The sequence below is a fragment of the Alexandromys fortis genome, unplaced genomic scaffold (assembly GCF_014885135.2).
Source record: "Alexandromys fortis isolate MF-2015 unplaced genomic scaffold, M_Fortis_MF-2015_v1.1 scaffold_52, whole genome shotgun sequence".
Classification (NCBI taxonomy): domain Eukaryota; kingdom Metazoa; phylum Chordata; class Mammalia; order Rodentia; family Cricetidae; genus Alexandromys; species Alexandromys fortis.
Window position 1 is genome coordinate 4,546,476 of NW_026067929.1, and position 21,451 is coordinate 4,567,926.

General features: G+C 41.8%; 1 long non-coding RNA gene across 5 annotated transcripts in view; it reads right to left on the minus strand.

The window, feature by feature from the left end:
* Positions 1–3,764: 3,764 nt before the first annotated feature.
* The window catches only part of LOC126503290 (uncharacterized), a 31,190-nt gene continuing 13,503 nt past the window's right edge, over positions 3,765–21,451 (minus strand). For 2 of the 5 annotated variants that reach the window (XR_007592239.1, XR_007592241.1), the window contains 3 exons: positions 18,666–18,713; positions 16,271–16,473; positions 4,477–5,221 (listed from right to left, as the gene is read on the minus strand). This is a non-coding gene — a long non-coding RNA (uncharacterized lncRNA). Of the gene's footprint in view, positions 4,160–4,476; positions 5,222–16,270; positions 16,474–18,665; positions 18,714–21,451 lie in introns of those variants that run through there. The other 3 variants (XR_007592240.1, XR_007592243.1, XR_007592242.1) reach the window with 2 other exon arrangements.

The following is a 21,451-nucleotide window of genomic DNA, read 5'->3' on the forward strand; positions in this document are numbered from 1 at the left end:
GAATTACTATATGACCCAAATATACCATTCCTGGATATAAACCTAGAGGATTCTAAGACAGTAAACCACAGAGACACATACATGTCCCTGTTACTTGCTATATTATTCATAACCGCCAAGACATGGAACAAGCCTGCAGGCCCATTAGTTGGCGAATGGAAAGGGAAAAAGTAGTGCATATAGGTAATAGCAATAGAAGTCTATTCAATGTGTAAAGAAAAATGAAATTATAACATTTGACAGAAAATTCATGGAGTTGAAGATGATTAGGTTATGTGAAATAAGTCAGGACTAGTGTGGTGGTCCTGAATGAGAATGACCCCCTTGGCTCATAAGTTTGAATGCTTGGTCCCCAGGTAGTGGAGTTGCTTGGGAAGGATTAGGAAGAGTGTTTTTTGTTGGAAGAGGTATGTGATTGTTGGAGAATGTATGTCACTGGGGGGTGGGCTTTGAGGTTTTAAAAGCCCAATCCAGGTCCAGCGTCACTCTCTACCTGTTGCCTGTGAATCAGGATTCAAGTTCCCAGTTCCTGCCATGATGATAATGAATTAATTCTCTGAAACTGCAAGCAAGTCCCCAATTAAATGCTTTCTTTTATAAGGGGTGATGCCCACTGTGGGCAGCACCATTCCCTGGCTGAGGTCATGGACTGAATAAATGGAGAAAAGGCTGGAGCTAATGACTGAATTCCTGTCTCTGCCTTGTGTTTATGGGTATTATGTGCTTCAAGCTCATCCTGCTCTGATTTCCCTGCTGTGATTGTTTGAATCCTTGAACTATAAACCAAAATTAACCCTTTATCCATTGAGTTGCTTTGGTCAGGGCATTTTGCCTCAGCATTGGGAAAAGAAAGCATGACAGGGAGTGTGTGAAATAAGAGACAGTAACTGAATATAGGTCAGGAGGGACTCATGGGGGGGCATGTAAACGTGTAAAGGAAGAGAGAAGAGTGGCAGCGGTGTTAATAAGAACTGAGTATGTGTCTGTATGGAAATGCAACAGTAGAACCCATTGTTTCATACGCTAACTAAAAATCTAAATAAAAATTACCACAGTAGAAGTGTTGGCTGGCCGTATGAGTTGATGCAGCTCTGGCATCTGGAGTCTAAAGGAATTTTTTTCACCTGTGCCTGAGTGACCTTGTATAAGTAACTTTTCTCTCCTTCAGCGTCCTCCCTTTGAAGTAGGCAGCAATAGCAGTAATGGCCTCATAGGTCTTCATGGTGTTAGATGAACTCATAAGGGCACCGTGGCATAACAAAGGCTTTTGGCAGGTGTCAAGAGTATCTGTGATTCCCTAAAATGGCACAGCCTCCAGAACCGATCTCAAGAACGGGTTTCATGCAGAAGTCAGAAGCCTCCTCATAAGTCAAAGACACTGAAAAATACTCTGAGACCCAAGATGGACTCATGTAACACCATGGCCTGGCCCTCATCACCCACCCTCTGCCTGTGTCTGTTTGTCTGTACTGATACTGTCACTGTGTTGGAAGGGGAGCTATATCCAGAATCCACAGAGAAGGCATGCATAAAGAAACTACCCCCGTGGTTATACACTCATATTATCCTGCTGCTCCACTGTCAAAACATATTTCATGACCCCATTCTCTGTCTTTATCCTCTTATTCTTCCGCCCCTTTCTTCTTCTGCTTGGTTCCCTCTTCCTCTCCTTCCTTCCCACCTTTCCTTTTCCTCTTTCTCTGGAACTCAATGTTTTCCTCTTTTCAGGGTCTGGTTGAATAAATAGATTTTTTTTTTTTACTTCTCAGGGAAATACTATTTTGGGGAAAACTATTGCTTCCCTTTTGTCTGTCTCTATGTCCAAGAAATGGGAACTGATCCGAACAGAGCCAAGCCGATGTTGCTGTGTAGAATGTGAAATGGCTTCCGAATATCCCTGAACTCTAAAAACCTCAACTCAGGGGCCTGTAGCCACCATGTTTCCTACAAATGGACCAGAGAAGTGGAGGTAGATGAGGGAAACAGGTTCAGGGAAGGATGTTCTCCTAGACTCTAGACCAAAGGCCAAAGCATCGTCCTCTAGTGGGTCTCTCAACATTGTCTTAACCGAAGCACCTTGCTTAAATAGGGCACCTGCCACTAGCCAATCAACTAACTGGATGACTTACACTTGCCATTCATTGCTATTTCTTCTGGGCACCAGCAGATACCCAGCATGCTAGCTGACAATTGGATTCAAAGAAAGCTGGTAATGGGAATAACACATCACACCAGAATATCCTTGTGGTACCAACTCTGCCTAGCTATCTAATATTTAATGCCTTGCCTCAAAGAAAATGTCTAATGAAATAAACATCAGCAGACACGGGGCCACCAAGAACCTGCTTTAGCACAAAGAGGTCTTTAAGATGCTTGAGAATATTCTAGGAAGCTCCCTTTTCTGTGCGGTATTATGCCAAGACTCGGTTTTATTTACACCCCCCCTTACACACACACACACACACACACACACACTGTCTCCTCCTCTTGCTCCTCCTTCTCCTCCTCTCAGTCTACAGAGATAAATCCTACCAATAATTTCCATTTCAAGCTGCTGTCAGCAGATCTTCCTATCATTTTTCCTAGCTTTTAACATAGTAAAAAAAAATAAAAAACAAAATTTTCCATTGCCTGACTATTACTAAAAAATCTAACTGGCAATGCAAAACACAGCAGCCTTCAACCGTATCCCTGTGGGAACTTGGTCACATTCCCAAACTCCTTTTCCCAGGAGACCCCTTTGTATCCCTGCATTTATAAGACATCTGGCTCTTCGTCCCTACAAGCTCAAATCCAGCTGCCTTGGCCCTGGCTTGAGCTGTGGAAGCTGAGGCTTCTTGGCGTGTCAGATTCTTTTGTTTGCATTACTTTACCCCCACTGTGGTCTAACCTGCAATGGTTAGTGGGCCCACATGCCAGGGTGGTCCAGCCTCACCTCCTTGAGGGGCTCTAAAGTACAGCACTGGGAAACCCAAACTACATTCTACATTCACCCACTAGAAAAGAGAGTTGGTGATGCTAACGATTAATGGAAATGACATTTTAGAGTAGCCACAATTGTTTCTTGTCATGCAGATCTATACTAGATCCAAAATTCTTCACATTCGCTGGGTCACCCTAGGCCACACCCAGTTGTGTTGCAGCTTAGTTGTTTGAGCCATAAAGGGCACAGAAGACACAAAGAAAGTCAAAGTTATTGGTGCAAAAATTATATTTATTAAGAAATTCTACCCTAACTGAGCCTTTTCAATACTTAAAATTTCTCTCCAATGCCCCTCAACCTGATCTCTCTGAGCCTAGAGACAGTAGAATTCCAAATTCAGAGCTTAGGGGCAGAACTTGAAGGAACTAAACAGTAAAACAGAATCGGTCTTACATCATAAGCCACATCAGCATTTAACTAATGGCATTTTTAGTAATACATATATAGTACATACATACATAGAATAATAGTGTATTTTTACAAACAATGACATTTTTAATTCAGTGAAAGATAGGAACTAAGGTAATTCACACAGCGTTCCAGGTCTTCTGGGAAAAGGTTAACTCTGTATTGTGTTCAATTTCCTTCTCAGTTGCTTTTCCCAAAATCAGCAGAAATCCCATTGTGTTTACCGTCCACAGCACTGGGAGGGTCACAGAACTCCCTGACCCCCGTGTTCCCTAAGTATGTTCCTTCATGTTAAAAGCTTGCTGAAAAGGTCTCTCCCTGGCTAGGGAAAATCACAACCGGGATGGAGGAGAAGATCCCGAGGCCACGAGGCCACACCTCCAGATGTGGAGTTATTGGCGGGCTATAACTGAGTGTGGGGGGTCACTTTTCTTTAGGCCCACGCTCCAGTAGATGGCCCGGTCCCTGTGAGCATACAGGGAGTACTAACTGGAATCAGTATATACTATTAAAAAACAAAAGGCTTCAAGTTGAGAGGTAGATGTGTTGGAAGGTGACCTGACTTGTGGGCAGGCAGTGAGAAGTAGGTGTGAACAAGACACATCGTATACAAGCGTAAAATTTTCACAAAGAACATTTGGGAAAGAACTTCTCAAAGTTTCTCCAATACTTTTCCGGCTCCAGTAGAAACAAACAATAGGTTTACTGAGAGGGTGATGGGTTTGCAAGATTTCTGTCACTGGTTTGACAAAAGCTTCTCCCCTGTGACTGATTTAAAATAGAGATGGTACTTAGTAAGGCTCCAAGTGCTGATAACACAACCACGCCCACAGACCCCCCTCCCTGACCAGGAGCCAGTGACGTCAGGAGAGCAGGCTAGGTCTTCTGCTCCAGGTCCAGATCTTCAGGGGGCGGCAGTGTTTTTTGCATCAGTTTTCAGTGAAACACATCCAGGCTTCACAGTATGGCTACCTGATGCGCTCGCTCCCCATAACTTCAAAACTAAGAAATAAGTAGAAGCCAAAGACGACTTTTCGGTAGGAGCCCAGCGCAGCATGGCGCCTTTTTCTGCACTGTGACCTACTCCCTTTCCTTTGAGATATCAGAGCACCTGTTGGAGGACCATTTGGGGCCAGTGGGGAAATAGAGAGCAGAAATCAAGGTACATTCAGAGCCTTAATCCCTCAATAGGCCAGGTATTATCAGAAGCCTGCTGCCCCAGGCTTTAATGCTCCTTTGCCTGTGATTATGAAAATATCCTTATTACATTGCAACATGGCATAATCATTTGCATTTTTATTGTTTTCACTCAAAAGCTCCTAAGTTATTTAGATAAGCACCATTAAGCAAAATTCTAAGTAATTAGTTCTTTTGATGGCTCCTGGTGACAGGAGAGGAACCCGGAGACATTTATTAACAGTAGCATTAGTCCCAAGTGGGACATAACCGCACACAGAACTCAGCCCCGGTACAACCTCTCATTAAACCCCGAGAAGGAATTAGCTATTTTTCCCTTCCCATGCCAGTCTTCATCAGCCAGTCCCTGCCACTTAGGCAGGATCATTATATCATTTACTCTACAAACATTCCACAAATCACTGCTAATGCAAAATCCCGCAGGGTGGCTAAAGCAATCACACCTGTCTTCAGAGAACTCAGAACTTCCAATTCAACTGCACTCATCAGGACTTCAAGACCAGATGGGAAGCTGAGGTCCATCTTCATCCTTCCTTGTGGTGGGTCACAGACAGATCTGAATGGGCTTCTCTAAGACTCACCATTGGTCAATAGGATCCACGTTTCGCAACTAAGGTCCATCCCAGAATCCCACTGAAACAAGAGACAACCCACGGATGGGGAAGACTTTTGGTAAGTGAAAGTCTGTGGCAAGGCATCCATTCTTTCCAAGCAATGACAAATATCTCTGCCCTCTTCAGTTGACATGGAATGTATCAAAGCGAGGAAAGTTCTTAAGCTTAGAAAATAACCCAAAGGTTTTCTGGCTCTACACACTCGTTCATACACAGGGACACATCGGAAAATGAGAAGCTAGGCTCCACAACTGAGTGAGAACATGCAGTGTTTGCCTTTCTGAGCCCAGGTTAATTGACTTAACATAATATTTTCTAGGACTTATAAAAGAAGATATAAAGTGGCCTAAGAAGAAAGGGGAGGGGAGAGACAGAACACCTGAGATTTGAATGAAGGGGGTCCAGGGAGAGGAAGGGTCTAAGCAGGAGAGATAAAAAGCTGAGGACGACTGGATGGGGAGAGCCAAGCAAAACAAAGGAGGCATGAAAGTGTCACAGAGAAACGTGCTGCTCTGTAAGCCAAGAAAAGAGAAAGAGAAGAATATAAGAGGAGATGGGGAAGGGGAAGTCATGATCAGAATGTATTGTATGAATTTAATAAGAAAGAGAAGAGAGAGAGAGGAGAGAGAGATGGGAGAGAGTGAAGTGGGGAATGACTTAAAGGGAGATTTATATGAAGAACTTAAGGGCTTTATCTCATGTATTTCAGAAAACAGGTCTTTGAGGGAAGAGCATCTGAGGCAGACAGGAAGGGTCTCAGATGATCTTCCTGTTTTCCTGTGTGACTAGTCCTGGTGACTCCTATGACCCCTGGAGTCTACAGCCAACTGATAAGCGGTTGCCTGTCAAGGTTGAAACCTGAGGACCTCTGAAATTCTGATTCAATTCAGAACCTCAGCCTCCGCTCACCTGCCTTGTGCTTTGAAGGCAGGCTCTTTCTACAGGGTAAAAATCCTGCATGGTGCTCTCTCCCATCCTGTAGCAAAAGCCAACTCAAATGAAACTTTAAATAAGACTTTAAGTAAGAGCTCCTGTTTCTGACCAGCTTTGCTAACAGATGACTTCCCAAGCGCAGACATAGGCCTGCTGAGGATCAGGCTCCGGAAGACTTTAGGTGTTAGAAGTGTGCATGAACCTCAGTTCTGACTCGGAAGTGTCATGCAACACACCTGCTGTGAGATCTCAGCAAAGCTGCAGCTCCCTGGAGACATCCCCACACGTTCATCTGCCTCCCCAGCACCATATTGCCTGCTTCCCCAACCACACAGAAACAGAAAATGCACCACGTTTTTGGGTCAGTGTTTCAGAGGAACAAAATATCCTTGAATTTGTCCCTAGATTCTGACTTGTTCTCGTTTCTATATCATTAAAGGCCCATGAAAAACAATGCAAAATTCAGTGTTGGCTCTCTCAACAAAATAAAACACACAGGGCCCTTTTTTCACAGTAGTTGGACTTCGTTTGAGCTGAAATTCTACGTGCCCTTCCAGGAGCCACATTACTGACAGAAAGTTCCATGGAAACTCTGAAAGAGAGGCTTCATCAGGTGGCAATGACCCAGGTGTACCAAAGCCACTCTGATTCAAAGTGCCTGCCTGAAGCATGCAAGGCATAGGAACCCAGAAGATGAGTAAAGATTGTATCTCTAGATCATGTGGAAACCCAACATGGGGACAACAGGGAACACGGGAGGCAGCAACTTCCAGGTGAGGAAGATATGAAAACGCTTAGCAGGTAAGTACCAGCCTGAGGCTGCTGATGCCTGGAAATCGTGGTTAATGTAGAAAATGCCAGGATTTCCATTGCTTTTCCATTTCCCAGCCCACTGACCCCACTGCCCTGCCAATAACTCCAGATTGGCTCCACCCATTATCATTAAAAAACATGCAAGAGGCATTTCTTTCCCTCTCCCGCAGGATTCTCCTCTGGACACTGCTGAAGGAGTGGGATTTCTAAGTCCCACTGTCTCGCTTGGGCAGTATTACTCATTTCTATTGGCGATGAGGAAACGATAGATGAATTCGGAGGATTTCTTGATGAAACAGCTTACAACCGCCCTGCTGCTGACAAAATCATCATAGCTATCCCGTTACACCTCTCTGCCAGCTGTGTAATTAGTGTCGTTTCCAGTCAATCATGGAAACAGAGGTGAGTGTGGAGGATGCAACACAGAACTGCATGAATGTGAATGTTTCAGGGCACCTCTGGAGAGATGGTACTCGCAATGACAGAGACTTGGCACATGTTTCCAGAGGGTCTTAAGTGCCCTTACCAATATCAAGTCTGCCGTCTTCTGATAGATACACTTTAAGAGGAAGCGTTGGGGTGGGTGTTTCTGAAGGCACGTGGGGAGCATGCTCCATTTGGAACTCATTTGAAAATGCATTAAATTAGCATATTGCTATGGGTAGTACACGTAATTTCACTTCTGTGCTTTCCAAACCAGAACATGATTTCAAAAGACCAAAACCTAAACAATGCAATTTATACCCTAGAGTCTCCTCCTCCTACGCTTCGGAACTATGCACAATTGACTGCCTTCTCTTGTAGATCTTCCCGGTTAGGGTCTGGTACTGCGTAAAGAGGTTATTAACATTTGCTTGGCATATAACACAAATACAATTAAGTAGTATCTGTGTTAGCTATGGTAAAGAAAGAAATGGAAAATATTGGTTAAAACCCTGGTACGGTATATTCAGCAATTTGTGATCAGTTGTCCTCCCTAAGCCAGGAACATCTATACACTCCCAACCTGTGTTCAGAGAGAGTTGACCATGAAGGTCAGAAATACCTTCTCAACCAAGGAGATCATTTAGCACAATTCTGACTGTACAGTAATGAGCTGCTGAGTCTCTCATGGTGTCTCTTAAGATTCGTGACAGAAAAGGGTTTCCTTTTTCTGTCTGGTTCCTTCATAGCTATGCTAGTGAGAATCATGGCCACCAAAGACACCCACCTCCTAATCCATGGAGGTGGTGACAGAAGAATATTATACACCGGACAACACAAAACACAAAGCAGTCTTTTCTCTGAGTCCCAAGATCCATAAGGTGTTCTTCATATTTAAATTCTCCACGTGAGTCAATTAGGATTTTATAGTAACTGTATAATGGCATGGGGAAGTTTATAGAAACCGTCAAAAATAATCAACAAATCTAAACCTTTACAATCTAAAGCTACAGTAGATTAAAGATAAACCCACCTGTTTCTGATTTCAAGTTATAGGTTTCTGCTTGAGAGATGAGGTTAGGTGAGGAAAGTTTAGACCATCATCTTGTAAAGATGAAAGTACCACTGAGAAACTCCTGTGTCGGCATTTGTGCTTGTGCAAAGTGACTGTCAGTACAGTGTTGGATATGACATGGTTGACAAGGTGTATGAAAGAGCCACATAGGAAACCTTTGCATGAGCACAGCAAGACACACAGTGGGTTTTATGGATAGTGATAGTGGGGATGGAGACAATGGATGAGGTCTAGGGACAGTTGGAGGGTTGTACAGACAGTAGCTAGAGACTTGGAGGGAGAGAGGGGGAAAGTGTTGATGGAGATGCCAAACTATAAATCTGGACAATAGACTAGATGACAATCATTCAATATAACATGAGATACTTTTATTAAGTCAGAAATAAAAATGGTTGATGTAATACAATGAGTGCTCAGTTGGATTTATGTTTGCAATGGGAAAGTATTTTGGTTGGTTTTGTGTTGTTTTATAAACTTGACACAAGTGAAAATCATCTGAGAAGAGGGAATCTTAACTGAGTAAATGCCTCATCAGACTGACCTGTAGGCAACTGCAAGCTTCTATGGCATTTTCTTCATTGACGATTGATATGGAAAGTGCTGCCACTCCTGGCCAAGTGGTCATGGAGTGTTAGAAAAAAATCAAACTGAGCAAGCTAGCAAGCAACATCCCTCCGTGGTCTCTGCTTCAGTTTCTGCCCCCAGTTCTTGCCTTGAATTCCTGTCCTGGTGGGTTGTGATCTCGAAGCTGTAAAGTAGAAATGAATCTTTCCTCCCTAAACTACTTTTGATCATGGTATTTTATCACAGTGATAGAAACCTAACTGAGCCAGACAGGTTGTACGGGATTGCAGGAGATAATAATAAACAATTGGAGATGTCACAGGAGAAATTTAATTTTTAGAAACAAATTTGAGCACATCAAATTATGAATGGAGATGGAGGTCACTGAGTATATCAACATACAAAGTAAATGTGTAGAATTAGGATTCAATTAAAAATATTTAAAATAAAGGACAAAAAGAAAACCTACAAAGAGGAAGACTATGTTTATAGACAAAAAAACGAATATGAAGAAAACTAAGAAGATTTAAAGCCATAAGATGGTATAAGACAGTGGATACTACATGAAGTACCAAATGCCGCTGGGAAATAAAGCAGGGTAGATGAGTGGACACTGGATTTTACACTATGGATATTATCAGGCACTTGAGATAGATAAGTGAACAAGGCTTTGTGAATAAGGGTCAAGTTCAAAGTCGTGGGGTGAAGAAATAGGAAGCAATGAACTGGGAAGTCAAAGAATCATACTGAGAAGGAATTGTTGGTATGCTTTGTTGGTAGAGAGGATGAGCATGGATACCCAAAAGGGATACCTTGTGTCATGAGATCCCAACAAGATGAACTGAACCCAGCACCAAAATGGAGGGAGGGGCAGATGTCAAAGGAAGGATGTCAATGTCATGAGTGGTGAGGAAACACAGCCACGGTTCTTGCCAGTGAATTTTTAAACTTAGTGGAAGAAAAACTGAAGGACAGAATTACTACCTTCTGATTTCAGTTATCCTGATAAAAAGATGAATTCATATGAATTCTTAATTGTGAAAAAAGGGAGAATCATTCTAGCATTTAAGCCAAATAGCTCCTACAGTCTCAGATATTATCATCTCAGCATAGATTTGAATTTATAAAATTATAATCCAGCAGTTTACATTAGCTAAAAAAGCAATTATAATTTTATCTGATGCTCAACATTAGGCAAGATCACATTTGTAATTCACAGGAAGCATTTTTTATTTTTTAAAAGATTTTTTTATTCATTTTACATACCAGTCTTAGTCATTCCTCCTGCTCGCCCCTCCACTTCCCCTCAACCCATCCCCCATCCACTTCTCGGAAAGGGTAAGGCTTCCCATGGGTAGTCACAAAGTCTGGCATGTGAAGTTGCAGCAGAACCAAGCCTCTCCCCATTGCATCAAGGCAGAGCAAGGCATAGAAAATGGGCTCCAAATAGCTATCTTATGCACCAGGGATAGGTACTGGTCCCACTGCCAGGGGCCCCTCATACAGACCTACCTACACAACTGTCTCACGTGCAGAGGGACGAGCTCTCTCCCACGCAGGACCCCAGATGTCAGTCTAGAGTCCCTGAGCGCCTCTAAGTTCATGTCAATTGTCTCTGTGGGTTTCTTCCTCATGATCTTGACCCCATTTTTTGTTTGTTGGTTTGTTTGTTTTTGTTTTGGGGTGGTTTTTTTGTGTTTGTTTTATTTTTAGATACAGGGTTTCTCTGTGTAACATCCCTGGCTGTCCTGGAACTTACTCTGTAGACCAGGATGACCTTGAATTCACTGATCCAATCTACCTGCCTCTGCTTCCCAAGTGCTGGGATAAAAGGGGTGTACCACCACATCTGGCTACTCTGTTTCTTTTTTCTTCTTTTGAAGGACTTTCTATTCTTTTTCTTTTCTCTCCCAAGCCTACATATATTTTTTAACACACTACAAACCATTTAGAGGTTTTTGTTTTGTTTTGTTTTTCATCTGAATATGTCTTTACTGTCTATCTCTGACTTTTTCTGAGCACATGACTCTTTAATCTGCCAAGCAGCATGGCTAGGATTAAAGCTGTGGCTTTGGCAACTGGCTCCACCCCATTCCTTAGCTTTCTGAGAGTCTAGCTTCATGGCAGAGGTACTGACAGGAGTCATGCTTATTGCCACAACTCTGAGGAGTTTCTAGGTCCATGCCATAACCAAGAAGCCTGCTACCGGCTACTCATAAACACCATTTAAGTGTTTGGTGGCAGTACCTTTTAAAAGAGATACAAGGTTTGTGCCATTAATGTTGATGATATCATTTTTCATAGCTGAGTAATACTCCTTTGTGTAAATGTGCCACATTTTCTCTTCCCATTCTTCTGTCGAGGAGCATTGAGGTTGTTTTTGGGAAGTACTTTAACTCTCTTTCCTCTCTTCCACAAATCCCCCTCTGCTATCACCAGAATCTCTCAAAACTGGAGGCATGCCAGCTTACCCTGGCACTACTCTCTTCTTCCATTTCCACCAGGGTAAATACTGCAGCTTCAGTAAATCTAAATTGTTTCCTGGCACGGTGTTTCCTTCTATGCATTTTCCACATGCAAAGCTTTGTATCACACAAGATCCAAAAACAACCTGTGAAATGCCCAACTTGATTGTGACTAGAACAGGGTTGTGAGGGAATGAACCAGCTGGAAGGAATCACACATTATTGAGTTGTGGCTCAGCCTGCTTATCACTAAGACAAAAGCTGCCCTTGTAGTACGTGATGTCGGTGTTGGGCATTGGCCCAAGTTGGCCATCACTATTGAAGGTAACATTTTAAATGCCGATGACTGTTCCCAAAGAAGCATGAGGTTAAGTGGGTAAAAAGGCGATCAATAGCTCTGATGAACTGAGCATGGCGCAATGAAGTGGCCAATACTAGAAAAGATTTGAATTATTGATTATGTATGTCACATGCACATTTTAGGTATTGAATTTCCAGACACTTAAAGATATCAAAAGGAATGAATAGAAACAGTAGCCATATGACTCACTGGTGATGGGAGGTTAGACTACTGGGCTCTTGGGCTAATAAAACTTAGCAAACACACAAGGAAGCCAGGTGCATTTCATCTCAATGTCTAGCTGCTGAAGGGACTGTTTCGTCACAGAAGAGCAAGAACTTTACAGCTACTTCCTTTAAAGTTACAGCTGAAAGAAGTTGCTTTAAAAGCCAAGGGCAGACAACAAGAAAATCTTGTAAAAACCATTTACTCATTGAAGCTATTTGTGGCTGCAGGAGCTCTTGGAAGAAAAGTCGGTGTCTTCCAAGCAATGGAAAGCCTTTCATGCTGTCTTGAACCTTCATCTCCTCCATCTCAACACACAGTAGCCACTGAGGGTAGGCGGGGGCTGGAGAGATTCCATGCTGGACGCCTCTCCCCAGAGTTCCTTATCTTTAGCTTCCTTTCTCCAGCCTGCTGTGGGACACAGGGGGCTGATCTGAGTGTGATATACAGTGAGCTCTGCCGTACGAGTCTCCAGCCTGCTCTGGGACACAGGCATGTTTCTGACTGTGATATACAGTGAGTCCTGCTGTATTACAGCCTCTCACAGTACTCAATCAATGGGATGCACCAGTACTAAAGTACACTGGGGGCACCAGTCCTGCACTTGGTTTCTCTGGGATCATGGTGACATGGTTGCATCCTTCTTCTAAGGACTACTGAGGGATGGGAGTAATACGAGTAATGGGAGGGGTTATGGAGCATTTTAGAGGCTGATATTTCTCCTCTCCTCCTCTTTTCCACCTCTCCTTTCCCCTCCTCTCTTCTCTATCCCTCCTTCCCCTCCCCATTTCCCCTCCACACCTTTCCTTTCTTCTTTTCCTGTCTTCCTTTTCTCTCTTTCTTCAGTTTCTCTCCTCCCCAATTCCTCTCCCTTTCTCTCCTTCCTCACAGCCACACCCTGTCCATTATTTCTTGAAGCCTACATTCTGTGGTGCCTCCCCACTGCTGCTTAACTCAAGAGTGTTAGAGTTCATTACCATGTTACTCCCTCAAAACCCAAGTAGTAGAAACAGAAAGTCAGTCCGGCCCCTAATCTCTGTGACCACCTGGATTTTAAATGCCTTGACTTAGAAGAGGCCTATATCACTTCCAATTGCAGTTGTTGACTAGAATTAGTTCCATACCTTCCTTAACTAAACAGGAACTAAGTAAGACCTTCAACCCTTCTGATAGTCCAGGAGGATCAAATAGATTCTCAAGCAGTAGAGCCTGGCCTTCTATCACAGAGCCAGCAGTGATGTAAGATGATTTATTTGGTGATTACAGAGAGGGCCCTCTGACTCCCATCACTAGGAAGCAGCAGCTCCTCCCACTTCCTTTGAGTTAAAATTGCTGATTCCTGGAACTCTCCCAAAAGCTGTGATCAAACACAAAATTACCAAATTAACCCCCAAATTGGCAATCAGATTGTGATAACTGTTCCCTCCGATGTTCAAGAAAATTAACCATTAGCTCTTTAGAAAAGTAAGGCAAGTGCAGGCCTCCTGTTGTACTGATTGACTTTGTCCCCACAGACAAATCCTGGGGCAGCTCCCACCAAGTGACTACACACATGCACAGAGGGGCAGAAAGGCAATAAAATCTATCTTTAAATGCTTTGTCTGCAGAGTGATTACAAAATCCAGACAAACACAGGCACAGCAATCCTGACTCATTCTTAGTGCCCAGGTATACAGGAGAAGCACAGAGCTACAGTCTTGGCTTTGAGTGCCCAGAGATCACCTGATATCTCAGATTACAGCTCTTAGCCTATTCCTTGGCATGCAAGCTGAGACTACTAGATCAAGGGTTTTGACCCTGTGACATACAGATACAGCTATATTATTGCATGTTTTTACAGAAAAATTCACAGGTCTCATAAGAAAAACATGCATACCCATGTACACACACATTTGTGTACATTTGAGTATACATATGTGTATAACACATGCATGTGAGATTCCTTATCTTGAAAACTAATCCACAGGCTTGTAGGATGTCACCTGATTCATTCAGAATTAACATTGATGACCCCACCATATTTCCAGTTATTTTCTCACCCTGGAAGGATATAGCTCACATGCCAGAATATGAGATCGTCTCAGCATAGAGGGAATGTACAATTGGGGCTAAACAGATCTTCACATCTAACTTCATATTCCCCCTCTTAGTGTTTATAATACATCGTATCTAGAAGGTCACAGAAGCATCTGTTATAAATTATCTTCTCTGTTGGTTCCCTCCCATGCTTTATCTCCATATTTTTCCTTTGTTCTCAGTTCTACAAAATAAGAGATAAACCATGATTTCCTCTAAGTGAAGTTGGAAGTCATATTTTAAGGCATGCAAAACCTCTGAACTGCGATTCCAAATGCCCACTGAAGTGGACAGTAACTGCTCTGCGCGGACGCTGACCGAAGAAGGTTTAAATGGTTAAGAGAGTCCTTTAATAGGCCACATTTTCAACCTTGAATGTCCCAAAGTACCGAAAGCACTCGCTCTCTGTGTCGTTGTCTGCTTGCTTTAATTAAGCACAGGTCTAGCTTGGCTAGCATTCTAATTAACTCCTGGGCTAATTCTGCATCAGATCCTTAGGAGCATGCTGCAGATAATCCTAGCAAAGTATTAACTTTTCCCACCTTCAGTTTCCACAAAGAAGCCCACCAGGAAAAGTTTGGAACATCCAACGTTATGGTCAGCATTTCCCCATGGAAACAAAGGAGAGGGAAAACTTAACTGAAAACCATCGTCAGTTTCCATTGGAATACATCAGAGGGCAGAAACAACTGAAGGTTTCTGTTGTTACAAGTTCTTTCCATTCGGGCATCTTGACAGTGCATGAGGTGAGGATGGCTCTGTCTTTAGACTGGAGTTGGTATGGAGAGTCTCAGAGAATGGATGTGCACTGTTCTTTACTGTTCCCTCAGCCCACAGTAGCCGTAGCAACAGCAGAGATGGGCGCGATAGATCTGCTCTCTGAAGCATGGGTGGTTCAACTGATAACTCCATTTTCCCCAAGTGATTGATCTCTCTGCATCCCACCCCAGTTTCCTAACATCTGTAAGCCCGGACCCTTCCTTCCCTGGCAGCTGCTGCTCTTCCTTGTCTTGTCTTTCACATAACACACTATATTTGCACAAAGCAAGGGGGCCCTCCCCTGTGGAATCATCTATGCATCCTCGTCGAGCAGGGACTTCTTATAACTTCCACTTTGGGTGTTGATCTTGTTATGAGGCCTGGGATTGGTCAGATGAACTAGCACCACAGTTGTGTGCTTCATTGCCTCAGTGCCTGCATGCTCGAAAAGCAGTGCTGTGAGGGAAAGCCCTAACTGTGGACTTAGCGGCAGGAAGGAAGGATCTGAAAATTTGGCCTGAATGGATCCAAAAGCTGATTCATATCAGAAGAGTGATGTGAGCCAGATGTGTCATGATTTTGAACATCAGAGTTGGTTCTTTGTCCTTGTGTGACTGCTTCATCATTTCCTGTTTCACTGTTTGGAGGACGCTCATTTGTTCCCAGCCGCCCAGACTCGAAATAATCACACAGAAACTATATCAATTGTAGTACTGTTTGGCCAACAGCTTAAGCATATTTTCAGCTAGCTCTTACATCTTAAATTAACCCATTTTTATTATTTTATATTTACCACAAGGCTCATAGTTTACTGGCAAGATTTTGATGCTTCTGCCTCCTGCAGTGACTCCATAGCGTCTCTGACTTTGCCTTTTTTTTTTTCAGCATTTAGCTTAGTTTTTTTTTTTCTTTTTGCCTAGGGTCTATTTTGCCCTGCCATAGACCCAAGCAACATTTTTTTATTTATTAACCAATAAAAGCAACACATATACAGAAGGACTTTTTACATGATGATCTCCCTTTTTCTGTCTAAATAAAAAAGAAGGTTTTAACTTTAACACAGTAAAATTGCATAAAACAAAACAGGTATCAAGCAAGAATTACAGTTAAAATATTTATATCTATTTTATCTTTTATCATAACTAGGGAAAACTATAACTATAACTATCTATTCTTTAACTCCATCAAAGACTCCATAAGGATACAATATTACCTAAGTAAACAGGAAGTGCATTCTAAGCAACTTTTAAAACTCTAGAATTGACAGAGACACCTCACTGCCTGGACAGTCACCCAAAGTTCTACTGTAACATTGGGGTACCCATCTTTAGCCTTCAGGCCCATAGTATATACCAGACTCTTCCATGAAGCAGGAACCCCAAAGGACTGTCTCACCTTCTCTAGACAACTGCAGCAGTCATTTCTCTGTGGGTCCTGCGTGTCCAGTTCATACAGCATAACATCAAGCAGTCCAGGAACGAGCAGTTTCTTGCCCAAATGGCTAACCAATTCCACAAGGAGCCTCTTCAATGCCCATCACCCTCTTGAAGTAGATTGGTGCTGCCAGGAGTAGATGTGTCTTATTGTCATGGAAAGTCCTAAGTTTTTTTAAAAATTTTAAATGTCATATTCTGTTAGTCTTTGTAAAGTTTGAAGAATAACTATCCATCTGAAATATATCTATGTACATTTAGAAAATCTAACTAACATAACTAGAAGCTTGGCTATTATAGATGACTATCTATCAATCTGTATTTCTTAATTATACATTACATTTAATCAAGAGCAGAAATATACATATAAAAATTGACCTTCAATTTGTATCAATAAACCAAGATCCATACCAGTGCAAAGTATTCATCTCTATAGCAAATACCCCTTTAAATGTAAACAAACATTTATAAACAATATTTGGGAATATGGGTGCAGTTCTCCATTAAATATGCTTCTGTTTCTGTTTATAATATTTATACACCTATGCAAAGTTATTCTGTCATATTGTATGCATGCATGTTTCTACCTCTGTTTAAGACATTTTGTATATTAATGCAATTTTAGGATATATTTATCATATTGCATTATACATTTCTACCTCTGATCAAGATATTTATATATTATTTACATTTTGAGATCATTGTCCTCCTTTGATGCACAGTCATTAAAATATTATTTAATATTCTAATATGAAGTCTTAAAGTTATACAGGCATTAAAAATTATAGGTCAATAGTCATCCATTTTTGTCACACTTATAATTAGACTAATCAGTTTATTTAGATGCATAGAGATTTATTCTACATAGATAGATAATCTTCAAACATTTCAAAGAATTGTAGAATATAGCATTTAAATAATTTAGGGTTCTGTTGACATGAGGCATGATTGTTCCTGGCAGCACTAATCTACTCCTGAGAGAATGTTGAGCACCAAAGACTTGGAGCTTGTTTTCTTCTTGGCAAAACTGGCCTTTGGGCAAGGAGCTGCTCATGTCTCGACCACTGACAAAATGCACAGTGTCCAGACAGGAAAACAGGACAAAAATTTTTTTTTTTCCTGCCTCTGAAAATGGTCTGTCAGTTACTCTAGGCTTTAGTCAAAGTTGGTTGCTCCAACACTGCAAATGAGACTTTGGGTGATTGCCTAGGTAGCCAGTTGCCTCTGTCATCTACTGCACATTTTGGAAGCTGTTTGATTGCACTTCCTACCTACCCAAGTAATATTATCTCCCTTGTCAGGTCTTCAATGGGGTTAAAGACTAGATAGTCATAGTTACTTTCCTCATATGCCTTAGCCAAGCTATTTCTAATACAAGACTTAGATTCCTTAGGATAGAATAATTATTAAAATGTTTAGCATATATTGTTATGTTTAATATTGTTTATGCTGGTTGTAATTCTATTTTTTACACTTGATTTATGTTCCTACTGTATATAGTTTGTATTAGGTTTAGAACTCTCTTATTTAGACAAAAGGGGAAGGTGATGAGGAACGTATTGAGTCTGTTCAAAGGACATGTAGACAAAGGCCATCTTAGTGCTGGGGTCCTTTTAATGACTATGCAAAACAAACCCCCAAACATTACCCAAGAAGACACTGTAATTCTAGTAATAATGTAGAAGAAATCATTGTATCTGTGCCAAACAAAGCCCATTTGTCTTTCTATAAAAAGTCATTTCTGCTTCTGCCAGTTCTCTAAAATCTACATGGTCATAGGTTTACTCCAGCCAAACACAGTTGAGCAGCAGAGCTCTTCAGGGCTAGATGACCCCAGAGGGTCTAGTAAACACATATGTGTTTCTATTAAAAAGACACCCTATAATTTTTTTCCAATCTCAAAGTTCTCAACGTTGTTCCTAATAAATATATATTTGGGATCATAATACCATCCTCTAAAGTATGCTGGAATAGAACTCTTGTTCTCATTAAGTTTACCCTGCTTACATATGTGGCTACAGGACTGTTAATCAACCGCCTATTTGCTTTGTAAATTGGGAACCATGCAGTCCTAAGCTAACAAGGCCACAGAATGAACTTCTGTGTGGAAGTTTTCCTAAGAAAATTGAATTTCATTTATAAAGCCTCTATTATCTGCTGTCCAGAGGCCAGGAAACCAAGCCCAAGCAACATTTTCTACCAGAAAGTTAGACTGCTTGCTGCTCCCCCAAGTCCCTTATCCTGCTGAGACGTGACCTTCGCTATCTGCAAGACTGAGACCTGAAGGCAGGTTTTCCAAAGAGCCAACCCTTTGCTTTGCAGTAGCTTATCACACCTGAGCAGATGAAAGTTCTTACCAGACGTAACTCCCCTCTGTGGTCTCAGTTGTACAGACCGAATGTATTCTGATAAAAAAAAAAAAAAAAAGATAGGCATATTCTGGGAGAGACGGCTCAGTGGTGAAGAACATGCACTACTTTTCCAGGGGACAGAAGTTCAGTTTTTAGCACCCACTTGGGGCAGTTAACAACTACTTATCATTCCAGTCCCAGAGGACCAGATAGCCCATTCTGCTCTCCATCGTCACCTGCACACACACACACACACACACACACACACACACACACACACACACACTTACTTTTAAACAAATTAATCAAATTTTAAAAAGGCAGGCATATCTGTATAAAATCACATATTAACTATACTTCCACCAAAAAAAAAAAAGCCAAAGAAACTTATTGGTTGGTGAATGAAAATCAATTATCATTTCAAATATCTAATGCCCCTTTACAAAAGTAGGTTCTAAGAGAATGTTAAAGATAACTTATACATGAATAAAAAGGACCAGAATCTTTACTTGGGAGCTCCAGTAGCTCACAGCCCCTGCTATGACTCTCTCCATGAGACTTAAGGCTGCAGGCTAAACCTCTGGCCTTTGTGTGATAGCAAAGCCTTTGGGGAAGCACCAGAGTGAAACAAAAATTATCCATAGGTGACACAGACTTAATGGATGTAGTCAATTTATTACCATCATTAATAATATTAGAATTTAAGAGTACAAGTCCCCTGTTGGAAGGAAGCTCATCTTTATTTCATAAGGGTTTGATCAACGCCTCCTTTGTGGGTAAGATAAGTCTCCAAGGTCTTCTTATGGGGCTTATGTTCTTTGAAATATGTATATTCATAACATTGTACCTCAGCGAACTCAAGAGAAGGTAAAACATCTTCTCTCATGGGGTGGTTCTTCCTAAACTGCTCTTGCAATTTCATTGAGCTAATTCAAGAAGTATACTTCTTATTAGATAGTTACCTAGAATGTTTGTCTTTTTATAAAGTAAAAAATAACCCTTTTTCATTGTTCTGGGGTCTTTGTGCAATCTCAGAGATAGCTTTAGGTAACTGGCTTTTTTTTTTTTCTGAACACACCATCTAACAAACCTTAACAACACGAAAATTGGCAGAGGAAGGGCTGAGCAGGTAAGTCTGTCTGGATCACGGCCCCTGAGAAAGAGTGTACAGTAATGAGTGTAATTGGACTGGAACAAAATATTTTGAAGTCCAACTGGAAGGTAAAACACTAACAAGAGCCATAACTTTTCCACAAGTAAGAAAACTTTGTGTCTTGTTTTTTCTAACAACAAAGACTAATAAAATCAATCATAAAGCACAGAAACCTCTTCCTGCAGGCACAGATTCTCTGCTGCCTTAACAGAGTTCATAAAAAGGAACAAGCTATCTTTCATCTTCCAAACTAAGGCCTTAATCAGTAAACCAAGGAAATAAACCCATCAAAATAAACAGAATTGGAGCTTTAACTTCATTTCTTGTTATACTAAACTTGCCTTCATTTCAGATTTCATAAAACTCTGACCTAAAGTCTATAAAATGTTAGGAAGTTTGAACTAACTGTTCTCTCTGTGACTTCATTCAGGGACACTCTAAGAATATCAACTTTATAGTTGTCTCTGTATGTAACAAGATTAGAGCTCCCTTAATTTAAGAGATATAAAAGTCTAATTTGTCAATGTCCTCTGGAGTGGAGGATCATACACACACAGTAAGCACTCAAGGCTTCTTTCATCTATGTACACACGGGGACATGAAGCCACAGAAAACCTCAGCTTCGGTACTGAATGTTAGCCCCAGGTCAAAGGTAAACATGACACACTAGAACTCTGGTCCACCCTCAAAGACCTCCCCTCCTTTCCACAAATTCCCGACTAACTAGAGCTCAAAATAGTAAAAAGGCAGGGACTGAAACCAATACACTGTTGTCTCTCACCCAGTGGAGAGCGTTTCTCTATTGTCTCTCTGCAGAAACACGCACCACCCTAGAGAGCCAAACTCCCAGAAACTATTGCCTGCAACATGGTTATAAAATAGCCTCTGTATGAGCAATACTAATGAGAGAATTAGGACAGAGTCAAAAAGACAAACGACATAAGTTTAATCTCATTTGTGGTTCCTAGATTTTATGTAGATATCTAAAATCAGGAAGCAGAGGAAAGCACCAAACAGAGCATCAGCAATGTTAAGATTTTATAGCTGAAAGGCTGCAAATTCAGAGAGGACCAAGAGGTGAGTGACCACCCACCCAGTGAGACACCCCACTCTATTAGACTCTCCATACTGAAACAAAACCCCGGGCCCCTCTCCCACCTGCATCAGCTTCTCTAGCCAGCCAGCAGGCAAGTTTTCTGCAGGTAGGCTGCTCCAATACCCCCATCCCATCCACTGGACCCTGTAAACAACAAGTTTCACTCTGCCCCAAACTCTTCTATCCCCCTGCAACCTCAGGGGAACTCTAAAACACAAGCTGCAATTACACAGAGAGGACAAGAGAGGAACCTTGAAGCACAGACTGCGACGACACAGAGAGGACCAAGAGAGCAAACTAAGAGAGCAGGCCAAGAAAGCAGGCCAAGAGAGACCTTAGTGGCTCCCTGAGACACAGACAGCAACAGTACAGAGCAGACCAAGAACAGTTCCCAAAGACATAGACAGCCATTGCAAGAGGAAAAGACCCAGCCAGCACCAATTGCAGAAAGAGATGTATAAGTGCCAATGCAAGAATTCATTCAACACCCTAAAAAGCAACATGGTAACACCAGAACCCAGTGGTCATGCAACAGGAAGTCTT